This window comes from Triticum dicoccoides, chromosome 7B (assembly GCF_002162155.2).
Source record: "Triticum dicoccoides isolate Atlit2015 ecotype Zavitan chromosome 7B, WEW_v2.0, whole genome shotgun sequence".
Lineage (NCBI taxonomy): Eukaryota > Viridiplantae > Streptophyta > Magnoliopsida > Poales > Poaceae > Triticum > Triticum dicoccoides.
Genome location: NC_041393.1, coordinates 729,635,593 through 729,648,324, shown reverse-complemented (window position 1 = coordinate 729,648,324; position 12,732 = coordinate 729,635,593). Strand labels below are relative to the sequence as shown.

At 47.7% G+C, this 12,732-nt stretch overlaps 1 pseudogene; it reads left to right on the top strand.

The window, feature by feature from the left end:
* The first annotated feature begins 4,090 nt into the window (after positions 1-4,090).
* On the top strand, positions 4,091-11,296 carry LOC119339569 (annotated as a pseudogene).
* Positions 11,297-12,732: the final 1,436 nt, after the last annotated feature.

Genomic DNA, 12,732 nt, shown 5'->3' with positions numbered 1-12,732 from the left:
GCTCGCCAATGTCGTCATGATCCCCAAAAAGGACAATTCTCTTCGCATGACATTGTTGTGCTATCAAAGCATTTGCAATGCCTCACCCAAAAAGATGAACCTGAAGAAGCCGTATGGTTGGGTGACAAAGTAAGATATTTCACAAATTAGTTTATGAAGTTTCATCCGGTTGGAGAGGGAGGCCACTCCTAAACGCAAATGGAAGCGGAAAATTTACCCAACGTCCGCCGTACGTAGGAGTGCTAGGATCCGGACGGTTAAAAAATTCCATGAGATATGAAAGGAATCTTCTGGAATAGCAGAGGTCTCAAAGACTTGGATAACAGAAGGTTTCTGGCAAAAGCGTCTATGGAGCATAGCTTGGATTTTATCGCATTGTCGGAAACTGGTAGAGACAATTTTTCGCCACAATTTCTCAATACTTTGTCGGGTGGTATTGACTTTGACTGGCATTGTCTGCCACCGCGAGGAAGATTGGGTGGGATCCTACTCGGGGTTAGATGCGATTCTCTCGAAGTTCGTAGTGTGGTCATGGGAGATTTTGCTGTTAAGTTTCGGGTGCGGTCGAAGGTTGATGGGTTTAATTGGGCTTTGGTGGCAGTGTATGGTGCCGCTCAGCCAGAACTCAAACCTGATTTCGGCTGATCTAGTTAGGATTTGCGGCTCTGAGCAGCTTCCTATCCCGGTGGGGGGTGATTTTAACATCATTCGAAGGCGCGATGAGAAGAATAATGATAACTTTGACGGCAGATGGTCGTTCATGTTCAATACTATCATTGAAAGCTTGGATCTGAGAGAGATAGAGCTTTCGGGCAGAAAGTTTACCTGGGCTAACGCGATGCCAAACCTAACGTTTGAGAAGTTGGATCGTGTACTGGCTAGTGTCGAATGGGAACAGAAATTTCCCTTTGTAACAGTTCAGGCACTCTCGCGTGGGATTTCTGACCACATGCCTTTATTTCTTGACTCTGGGGAGGCCACCCACCTAGGTAACAAAAATTCTTTTTCATTCGAGCTCGCTTGGTTTGAAAGAGAAGGCTTCCTTGATCTCGTATCCAGAGAGTGGGCTAAGGATGTAGGAGGCAGGACTGCACTTGAGCGTTGGCAGAATAAGATTAGACACCTAAGAAGTTTCCTTCGCGTGTGGCTAAGCATCTTGGTGGGATTTATAAGGTCAAAAAGGAAAGACTCCTTGCCCTTATTCAGGCCCTGGATGTAAAAGCAGAAACCACGGTTCTGCCGGCCTCAGAGCTTCATGCCAAGCTTGACGCTGAGTTGAGACTGAAAGAGCTTCTTCGCGAAGAAGAATTAAAGTGGGCGTTCCGGGCCAAGGTCCGAAGAGTTGTCCAGGGGGACGCTAACACTCAGTTCTTCCACATGATAGTTAATGGCAAGCACAGGAAGAAGAGGATCTTTCGGCTTGAACAAGATGAAGGAACGATTTTTGGTCAGGAGAACCTAAAAGTTTACATTACTGAATACTACAAGCAGTTGTTTGGGCCTCCAGAGGATAACTGTGTGTCTCTGGATGTGTCTAGGATTGAGGATATGCCTCAACTGACTGCTGTTGAGAATGATATTTTAGCTGCCCCTTCTCTGAGAAAGAAGTTTTTGAGGCCATATCGCAGATGAAAAATAATAAGGCTCCTGGCCCGGATGGATTCCCGGCTGAGTTTTATAAGAAGTGCTGGCATATAATTAAAGGGGATCTACTGCCAATGTTCCATGATTTATTCTCTGGACAGCTTCAGCTTTTTCAACTGAATTTTGGAACGATAACCCTGCTTCCTAAAAAAACAGAGGCTGTGAGAATCGAGCAATTCAGGCCCATCTGTCTTCTTAATGTTAGTTTTAAAAAATTTACCAAGGTAGGGACGATTAGGCTTACACAGATTGCGCATGCTGTGGTGCAGCCTTCTCAAACTGCTTTCATGCCGGACATGAACATCCTAGAAGGGGTGGTGGTCCTTCATGAAACGCTCCATGAGATTCACACGAAAAAATTAGATGGAGTTATTTTCAAGGTGGATTTCGAGAAAGCGTACAATAAAGTCAAATGGCCCTTCCTTCAACAGGCATTACGCATGAAGGGTTTTGATGAAGCCTGGCGACGCCATGTAGAATCTTTCACGTAGAAAGGGAGTGTTGGAATTAAAGTGAATGATGACATAGGTCATTATTTCCAGACACACAAGGGCCTGAGACAAGGTGATCCAATATCTCATATTTTGTTCAACATTGTGGTTGATATGTTGGCAATCCTCACAGGTAGGGCAAAGGAGGCCGGTCAGGTGGGTGGCTTGGTGCCTCATCTAGTTGATGGTGGTGTGTCCATCCTGCAGTACGCTGATGATACAATCATCTTTGTGGAGCATGACTTGGCAAAAGCGAGAAATATGAAGCAGGTGTTATGCTTATTTGAACAATTGACCGGACTGAAAATTAACTTTCATAAAAGTGAGTTGTTCTGTTTTGGTAGAGCCAATGAGGAACAAGAGGCTTATAGGTAATTGTTTAGGTGCGAATTGGGGGCATTACCTTTCATGTACCTAGGGATACCCATTCACCATCGTAAGCTGACTAACAGAGAATGGAAGTGCATCGAGGATCGATTTGAGAAGAAACTGAGTTGCTGGAAGGGCAAACTCATGTCTTATGGAGGCCGACTGATTCTTATCAATTCGGTGCTCACGAGTATGCCCATGTTTCTCGTATCTTTCTTTGAAGTCCCAGTTGGAGTTAGGAAAAGGCTGGACTTCTATCGATCCCGATTCTTCTGGCAAAGTGATGAGCTAAAGAGAAAGTACCGACTCGCCAAATGGGATATTATCTGTCGACCTAAGGACCCGGGGGGGCCTTGGGATTGAGAATCTTGAAGTCAAGAACAAATGTCTCCTTAGTAAGTGGCTATTTAAGTTGTCGTTTGAGACCGAGGCAAAGTGGGCGCAGATTCTACGTAGTAAGTATCTGCAGTCCAAGACCTTGTCCCAGGTGACAGTGAGACCGACTGACTCGCCGTTTTGGAAGGGGCTTATGAGAGTCAAAGCTGCCTTCTTTAATAGGACAAAGTTTACAGTCGGTAATGGCAACAACACTCGCTTCTAGGAGGATACTTGGCTTGGTGAAGCACCGCTGGCGCGTCAGTATCCTTCCCTCTATCGTATTGTTCAGTGACGTGATGCTCTCGTTGCAACGATTTTGCAGTCAATCCCCCTTAATATTTAGTTTAGGAGGGTGCTTGTAGGCGAACGGTGGGAAGCATGGCTTCATTTGGTGAGTAGACTGATGGAGGTTCAGCTAACTCATCAACCCGATCAGTTGTGTTGGAAGCTCACTAGATCTGGAGAGTTCACAGTTAAGTCGATGTATATCGACGTCATTAACTCTAGTGTTATTCCTACTTCCAAACATATTTGGAATGTAAAAGTTCCTTTGAAAATTAAAGTGTTTATGTGGTTTGTACATAAACAAGTAATTTTAACAAAGGATAATTTGGTTAAGCGCAACTGGACAGGATCTACTAGGTGTAGTTTCTGTGATCGGGACGAAACTATCAAGCACCTCTTCTTCGATTGGCCGTTGGCGAGAGTGCTGTGGCGCACGGTGCAAATTGCCTTTAACATTACTCCCCCGAATTCGGTCAGTATGTTATTTGGAACGTGCCTTGTTGGGATAGAGTCTGCAATGGTTAGAAACATTCAAGTCGGAGTATGTGCGTTGTTATGGGCAATTTGGAATTGCAGAAATGATTTGACTTTTAACAGAACAACATCTATTCATTTTTTGCAGGTTTTATTCCGAGCTACCGCGCTGATCCGTATGTGGTCCTTACTCACTCCGACGGAGGCCAGGGAGCGTTTGGTTACTGGATCTGTCCAATAAGAGATGGTAGCGCGGGATATCTTCAACCGGTTTGGATGGCGGTCATGTAGTAGGATAGACGATTAGTTTACCTATCTTTGTTATGCCGGCCGGTCATGGCTTTTTGGCCTTGTGGCTCTTTGTGAGCTTGCCATTATTTATTTTCAGGCTTTAAGACCTTGTTGAACCTCTTCGTTTATTAATAAATGTGGGCCAGTGCATCAGTCTGATGCAGAGGCCGGAGAGTCCCCTTTTTGAAAAAAAAAACAATAAGAATCGTGGAAGTTTGGTATTAGTGACGACTTGCATCAACGATGTTGCCAAACGTTGTTCTGTTCGTCCCACATATATCTATCGGATGGAGGATCTCAGCGAGAAGAAATCTTTATACTTAGATCCAGATAGAGACCGACAAACCGAATGGTTGTCTCATTATGATGACTTTACCAGAAACATATTCAGAATGTGTGGTAACATGCCATTGGCGATAACTATTGCAACCGTATTATTAACAACGAAATGCTACGTAGAACCGGCAGAGCTCAGGATGCCTACTGTTTCGTCAGCGGAGCAATACTTCACGTCAGAAGGGGTGATGAAGCTACTGCAGATGAGTTATGCTGCTCTGTCTGTACATTTGAAGTCTTGCTTGCTGTACCTCAGTGTTTTTCGAGAAGATTACACCATTAGGAAAGATCGTGTGACATGGCTATGGATAGCTGAAGGGTTTATCCCTAGAAAAGATAGAGAAGGAAGAGGTCAACAAACAAGAGAGGAATCAATCAGTTTGTGGGAAACAGGGAAGAGATACTTCAACGAGCTTATTGTTGGATAAATGAGGAACTAGCTTTACTGAGGGCCAAAGCCAGTACATATACAGATGTGATAAAGTGCAGAAAAGCCTCTTATACAATAGGGATGTACACAAGGAAACTATAGACATCTAACACACCCCCCCCCCCCCAAACTCATGGTGGATCAACAACACCGAGTTTGGAGAGGAAAAAGCCATGCTACGCTCGAGTCTGTGCCTTCATGAAGAAGTCAGCCAACTGTAACTCAGAGGGCACATAGTGAAGAGCGAGAGTCTGATCCTGCACAGCAGCACGCACAAAGTGGGCATCCACACCGATGTGCTTGGTGAGTTCATGCTTCATCGGGTCACGCGCAATGCTGATAGCACCGGTACTGTCTGACAGTAGGGGAGTCGAGGTAGTAGTAGACACACCAAAGTCCTCAAGTAACCACCTTAATTAACCAGATCACCTCAGCCGTCAACATAGCCATGGCTCGCAACTCAGCATCTGTACTCGAGCGAGAAACTGCAGTCTGTTCCTTTGTCTTCCAGACAATAAAAGAGCCACCAAGAAAGACACAGTAAGCAGACAGCGAGCGTCGATCAGAGGGATCACTAGCCCAGGTAGCATCAGAGTAGGCCTAGAGCTCAAGAGAGCTGGAGCGGGAAAAGAAAAGGCGCTGAGAGATCGTGCCGCGAAGATAGCGTAGAACACGGAGGAGATGACTATAGTGGACAGAGGTGGGGGCTGAAACAAACTGACTCAGGATGTGGACAGGATAGGAAATGTCAGGACGCGTAACAGCAAGATAGACAAGACTGCCAACGAGGTGACGATAGCGAGTGGGATTAGGAAGAGGGTCACCATCAGAGGCACGAAGCTGAACGTTGAGCTCCATAGGAGTCACAACCGTGCGCTCATCACCGAGAGCAGCACGAGCAAGAAGATCTTGAATATATTTCTCTTGGGAGATGTAGAAGCCATCAGAGGTCGAGGAGATCTCAATCCCAAGAAAATAGCGAAGTGGACCAAGATCAGTCATGAGGAACTGGTCGCGAAGGCAAGCCTTAACAAAGGCAATATAGTCAGAGTCGTCACCAGTGATGATCATGTCATCAACATAGAGAAGGAGAAGAGTCTAACCACGAGGAGACGTGTGAACAAACAACGCGGGATCATGATCACTGGGTAAGAAACCAGCGGCAGTCACCACAGAGGCGAAGTCTATAGACCATACCATCAGGAGCATAATACCCCGGTGGTGGCTGCATGTAGACCTCCCCACGCAACTCGCCATTGAGAAAGGCGTTTTGAACATCAAGTTGAGAGATGGACCAATGACGAACAGAAGCCACAGCAAGAAGGGTGCAGACAGTGGTCATGTGAGCCACAGGAGCAAATGTCTCATCATAATCACGTCCCTGCTCCTGCTGAAAACCATGGGCCACAAGACGCGCTTTGTAGCGCTCAATAGAACCATCAGAGCGAGTCTTAATCTTGTAGACCCACTTGCAGGTGATGGGACGAACACCGGAAGGGAGAGAAACCAGATCCCAGGTGCCAGAGCGCTCAAGGGCAGCAAGCTCTTCAACCATCGCAAGCTACCATTCAGGCTGAGTGATGGCAGTCCGATAGGAAGTGGGCTCAGCAATAACAGAGAGACCGTACCGATCAGGAGAGTAGCGATCAGGCGGGGGGCGAGACCGAGTACGGAGGTTATGAACCGGGGGAGGCGTGAAGGGAGGTGCACCAGAGGTGGAAGGCGCATCAGGAGAAGCATCCTCAGAACGAGGGCAACGAGTATAGTGGAGAGGAAACGGTAAGAGAGGGCGACGGACTGGTGATGGTGGTGGAGAGGTGGAGGAGGAGGATGGGGAAGATGGTGTCAGTGGTGAAGGAGAAGTAATAAGAGGGGCAGGAGGAGATGAAACATGAGGCACATAGGAGGGTGTATTGGGGAGAATAAGGAAAGAAATATCGTCCACAGAGAAGTTCGAGGAAGAAGGACGTGGATAGAAAGAGCAAGACTCATTAAAGGTCACATTACGCGAGATGCGCAAGCGACGACCAACAGGGTCCCAACAGCGATAGCCCTTGTGCTCATCACTGTAGCCAAGAAAAACACGCTCAACCGACTGAGCAGTCAGTTTAGTGCGCTCGCGCGGGGTAAGAAGGATGTAACACACACATCCAAACATACGAAGAGCTGAGTAGTCAGGAGAGCGACCACAGAGACACTCCATAGGAATACCACCCTGTAGAGCAGTCGATGGCTGAATGTTGATGAGATAGGTGGATGCAGAAATAGCCTCAGCCCAAAAATGGGGTGGAAGAGAGGCGACAATCATCAGCGCACGAGCCGTCTCAAGCATATGACGATGCTTACGTTCGGCAACGCCATTCTGAGTATGAGCACCAGGACAGGAGAACTGGGCGAGGGTACCCTATTCTGCGAAGCCACACTACAGCTGGGAGATATACTCTCAAGTGGAGTCAACACGAAAAGTACGAATAGGCGTGGAAAACTGAGTGTGAACCATGGCGGCAAATCATTTGTATATAGAGAGCACCTCTCTACGAGATTTCGTGAAGTAGAGCCAAGTGTAGCAAGAGAAATCATCAATAAAGAAAACATAGTAGCGATGACCACCTTTCAAATCAAAAGAGGATGGACCCCAGACATCAGAATGAACTAAGTCAAAAGGATGCTGAGAGACCGGCTGACTGATAGGATAATGTAACTGGGTCTGTTTGCCAAGTCTACAACCATTACAAGGTAAAGAAACATCTCCAGATACAGACCCTAATAGGCCCTGACGCACTAAGGAAGACAAGTGAGAGCCACATATGTGACCAAGGTGATGATGCCACTGCTGGAAGGACGCAGACGAAGAGGCAGCAAGAGCATGAGAGCTGACTGAAGTGGTGGCAGCGGAAGGAACACAAAGCCAGTCAACTTCCCAAAGCCCCTCGGACTCACGGTTTCGGGGGCCAGCACCAACCAAAACCTTGGTGCGACTGTCCTGAATGGAGCAAGAATCGTTATCAAGAATGACCCGACAATCAGAATCAGTAAGTTGGGCAGCGGAAAAAAGATTCATGGTAAGGCGAGGAACATGTGAAACACTAGGAACAGAAAAAGATGGAGTCGAAAAAATACCACGACTAGCAACAGGAAAAGATGTGCCATCGGCATTAAGAACATTAATAGGAGAATCAAGAGGGCGAAGAGAAGACAATGCTGAAGAATCAGAGGACATATGAAAGGAAGCTCCAGAGTCCAGAACCCACGAAGATGTACCTGACAGTGTAGATGCCGACGGTGATGAAGTGGTGGAAGCAGTCACAGCAGCAGCAGAACCTGTCGGTGAAGAACCAGAGGAAGTTAGAAGGCGTTTAAGCCGAGAAATGTCCTGGTCAGTGAGTGACGGAGTCGAGGAAGATCCGGGAGTCCTACTGGGAGAGGAGCGCCTCTGATCTCGCTTCTTCTCACGGCAATCCGACTCTGGGTGACCTGGCCGAGAGCAGTAGCCACAGAAGGTGTCACGACGCGACTGACCCTTCTCAGCATAAGGAGGGTGACCCACCCCCCTGAAGGTGTAGGTAGGAGTGGTGGAGCAGTGAGCCGAGCAGAGGACACAGGAGCCAGAGCAGCCAACACAGACGGAACTGCCAGCAGCCCCGCAGAGCGAAGGCGGGTCTCCTCAGCACGAAGCTTGGCAAGCACCTCCGAGAGAGGAACACAATCATGAGCAAGCAGGTGAGCACGGCGAGGCTCAAACTCAGAGCGGAGACGAGATAAGAACTCATGAACCCTCTGAAACTCCAAGTCAGACCGCGTAGTCTGAAAGCAACAGTAAGTTCCACAAACAACTGTTCGTAGTGAGTCAAGTTGACGCCAGATGGCAGAGCACTGTGAATAGAACTCATCAACAGACGAGTCACCCTGCTGAAGAGCATGCTCCTGACGCACCACAAAGACGTATAGAGCATCGCCAGAGGGCTGATAGCGCTGACAAAGATAGGACCACATTACTGCAACAGTGTCGAGGCCCATGAACTCCAAAGCAAACTGAGGGAGGACACTCGCAGTGAGAACAACAGCAGCTCGAGCATCATCATTGCACCACTGAGTGTATGCAGACAGATCATCCCGGTAGACAGAAAGAGCATCAGAATAGGTTGATACCTGCTGATCATAAGCATCAACCGCAGCATCATCGAGAGCCTTGGCAGTATCCCAGTCAGCCTGAGAAGCATCAGCAGTAAGGACCGGCGACACTGGTGGGATTGAGGCCACCGGCGCAACCGGGCATGGCGGACAAGGGACCTCGCTAGAGAGAACACCCCACATAAGGAGTCCACGCATATGGATGCGCATGAAGCCCACAAACTCAACATAGTTAGTGCCACCGAAGATCACCGAGCAGCGAGGAACAACCACATAGCCCGAAGATGACATAATGAGATATGCCTCCTTCTGTCTCTTTTTTTGGAAATCAACGGGAACAGTAAATCCCACGCGGGATCAAGCACCCACGCGCTGGATCGGGCGCCCGCTCGCGAGAAGGCCCAAGCGAGATCAAGGGGATCGAGCCCCCAGGCGCGGGATCGAGCGCCCGCTTGCGGGAAGCCGGCACGCACACTCCCGTAGGCGAGCAGAGGCCAGGGGCCGGCGGCAGCAGCAGGAAGCGGATCCAGCGGGAAGGGGAGGAGCAGCCTGGCTGGTCAGCGGCGGAGGTGCAAGGGAGCGGCCAGCCACCGGACGAGCTCGAGATAGGCAGCCGGGCAGCGGGTTCCGGCGGGGCAGCTAGGCAGCTGGGGAGAGCGGGACGAAGCCGTGACGAGGGATGGCGGGCCGGCCGGGCAAGAGGTGGCAGCGACCGGGCCGGGTCAGCCGGATCCGCGACGGGAAGGGCCGGAATCGGGAGAGAGGGGAACCTAACATCTGATACCATGTTCGATAAATGAGCAACTAACTTTACTGAGGGCCAAAGGCCAGTACATAAATATATGTGATAAAGTGTAAAAAAAACCCTTATACAATGGAGATGTACACAAGGAAACTATACACATCTAACACTTATCACGAGGAGGCTGATCCGACCGGTGTTCAGCTACGATTATGACCAGGGCACCAGGCAATGGGTTGCACCGTTCATCAAGTTGTTGTCGAGCAAAGGCAACTTTGTTACATTCGGTGCTGATCTCAGTTCCGGGCTGTTTCCAGGTAGCATGCATATTGTCAGACGACTGTTGCTGGACCGCTACAACGACCAAGACCAAGATGTCACCTTGGCCTCGGTCGCAGTGCACCTGTGGAAAGTGTGATCCATCACCGTCTTGGGAGATATTGAAGGGGTTGCTAGTCGTTCGGCCCTCACAGTTTCTGGTAAAATAGAAGGGACGTCTCTTCTTCCTTCCTTCAAACTTTTACGAGTTGTTGATCTGCAAGATACTGATAATCTGAGAAGCCGCCATCTAAAAGGCATTCAAGAGTTGGTTCTGCTGAGGTACCTAGGAGTTGCAAGGACTGCGATCGATAAGTTGCTCGGGGAAATTGGAGAACTAGGGCAGTTGGAGACCCTGGATTTGAGGCGGACGACAAAACTGAGCACCTTGCCTGCGTCCATAGCTAAACAGAAAATGTTGCCGCATCTCCTAATCGACGGTCATGTCAAAGTGCCGGAAAAAATCCTGAAAATGCAGGGATTTGGGGAAGTATCAACCATCGGTGTCGACAGTAAGAGTAAACTCCATTCAGTGATAGCTCCTGGACAGATCAGAGCAGCTGAGGGTCCTCGGTGTAAGGTTGCATGGATCACAGCTATCTCATCATCAAAGTGTCAAGTTATTCCTTGAGAAGGTTGCAAGGTACACCAGGCTCACTTCCCTCTCTCCTGACTGTCAACTTCGCTTTGATTTGCTCGGTTTGGAGCTCAAGTTCCCTCCACCAGCGCAGCTCCGAAGATTTGAGTTGATGCTCTCCGCTCCGATCCCCCGAGCAGACGCGCACAAGATGAAGTCCATTCTCAATCTTACCCACATGGATATTGAAATGTTGCAGTTGGACGATGAAGGTGTCGGTGCCCTGGGAGGCTTGCCTCACCTAGTCCTTCTCAAGTTGGTTTCTTCAGGTAACATCAACCCCACGGCCCAAAATGAGCACAACGGGCTGGTGCATCGTCGGCGCGGATGGTGGCTTTAGCTCTCTGAAGGTGTTCTCGCTCATATGCCAACACGGTGGGACGCAGCTAGAGTTCACACCACGATCCATGCCGAAGCTCGGAAGGCTTTCTCTCGAATTCAGCGCACGGGAAGCACTGTCTCTGTTTGGAAATTTCAGCTTCGGCATCCAGCACGTCTCCTCTCTCACGCGATTCCAAGCCACGATTGACTGCAAGTCTGCTGCGGCTTCCGAGTTGAAGAATGCGGAGGATGCAATCAGAGAGCAAGTGCGAGGTGACTTTTGCACGATGGAATTCAGCACAAAGGATCGTCACTTGATGCTGCCTGACAAAGCCAACAGGGAAGCCACCTCTAAAACAACTGAGGTCCACAAGTTTATATCCCACGGCACAAAATGGCTACGTAGTAAGTTAACATGTATATTTAAGTTATCTCAGCGGTTTGTTTAATTTAATGGTCTTTAAGATTTACCGTCATATTCTTTATCTATAGAGTGTTGTGGGATGCGCATTTGCGCAGGCACCATCAATTTATCCATACGAATATAAACGAAGCCTTTAATGAGGACTATAATGTTCCTAAATTTTATGGATACTGTTCATTCTGTAACTGAATTTAAGAACTCGTATGATGTTCAATATTATTACTCACATTGGTTCATTGGACGATGTTGTTTAGGTCATGGGTAAATCATGAAAGAACTTAGTTTTGACCTTGTATGAAGAAATTCCCGCCTCACCCCCGCGTCGCCCCCTCCCTGAGGAATCATAGGAATTAGGTGTTCCACCTATACACCACCACCACTCCCCTCTTACCTTGCTCCCCTCATCGTGATCATCGCCTCATGGAAGTGTTCTTGGAGTCACCATACACTTTCTTCCTTCTATTCTTGCCTCGATACTCTCTAGATATTTTTATGAATATTCGTTCCCAAATTCGAATAATGTTTGGAGAATTTTAAAATATATTCAATTTTTTTTCTGAAATTCAAAAAATCTTCAAGAATTATCAAAAATGTTCCAGCTTTCAAAATTTCTTCACAAATTCAAAAAATTTCATGTTTTCAGTTTTTGTTCAAAAATTCAAAAAATGTTCGGGCAATTTCAAAATTGTTCATGCTTTGTAAAAATTGTTCATAATTTCTAATTCATTTCAATTTTTTTGTTCCTGCTTTCAGAAAATGTTTGTTTTTTTAGAATTTGGTCTTAATTTCAAAATATGGTATTGTTTACAATTTCTTTTCTTTTTTAGAAAAATGCTTGAGAATCCCCAAAAATGTTCCTATTTTCGTGAAACGTTCGAGGGTCGCTAGTGACCTGGTTTAGTTGTATGAGGTCGTCTGTTCGATCCTCACGTGTACGTTCGTTTTTGGGGAAAAAAATTCACAAATGTTTAACTTTTTAGCGCTGTAGTTTAGTTCTTTTAGCGCTGCGCTGGAGGTTTACCACAAGCGCTAATCTGAAGCAGTGGCTAGCTCAGCTTGCTCTTTGTTACGAGCTGAAGTGATCGAATCCCAGCGCGAGCATTAATTGTTTTTCGTGTTTTCCACCGTGCGAACGCTAAATGGGTCAACCCAGGTGAGTTAAACCCTGTGCGAAACGTGGACTCTTTGACGCAAAGAGCGTCACATAGGAACTCCCCAAAAATGGCTACGTCGTAAGTTACCATGTATTTGTTATGAGGTCAAGTGATCGAATCCCAGCGCAAGCGTTAATTGTTTTTCATGTTTTCCACCGTGCGAACGCTAAATGGGTCGGCCCAGGTGAGCTAAACCCTGTGCGAAACGTGGACTCTTTGACGCAAAGAGCGTCACATAGGAACTCCCCAAAATGGCTACGTCGTAAGTTACCATGTATTTGTTACGAGGTCAAGTGATCGAATCCCA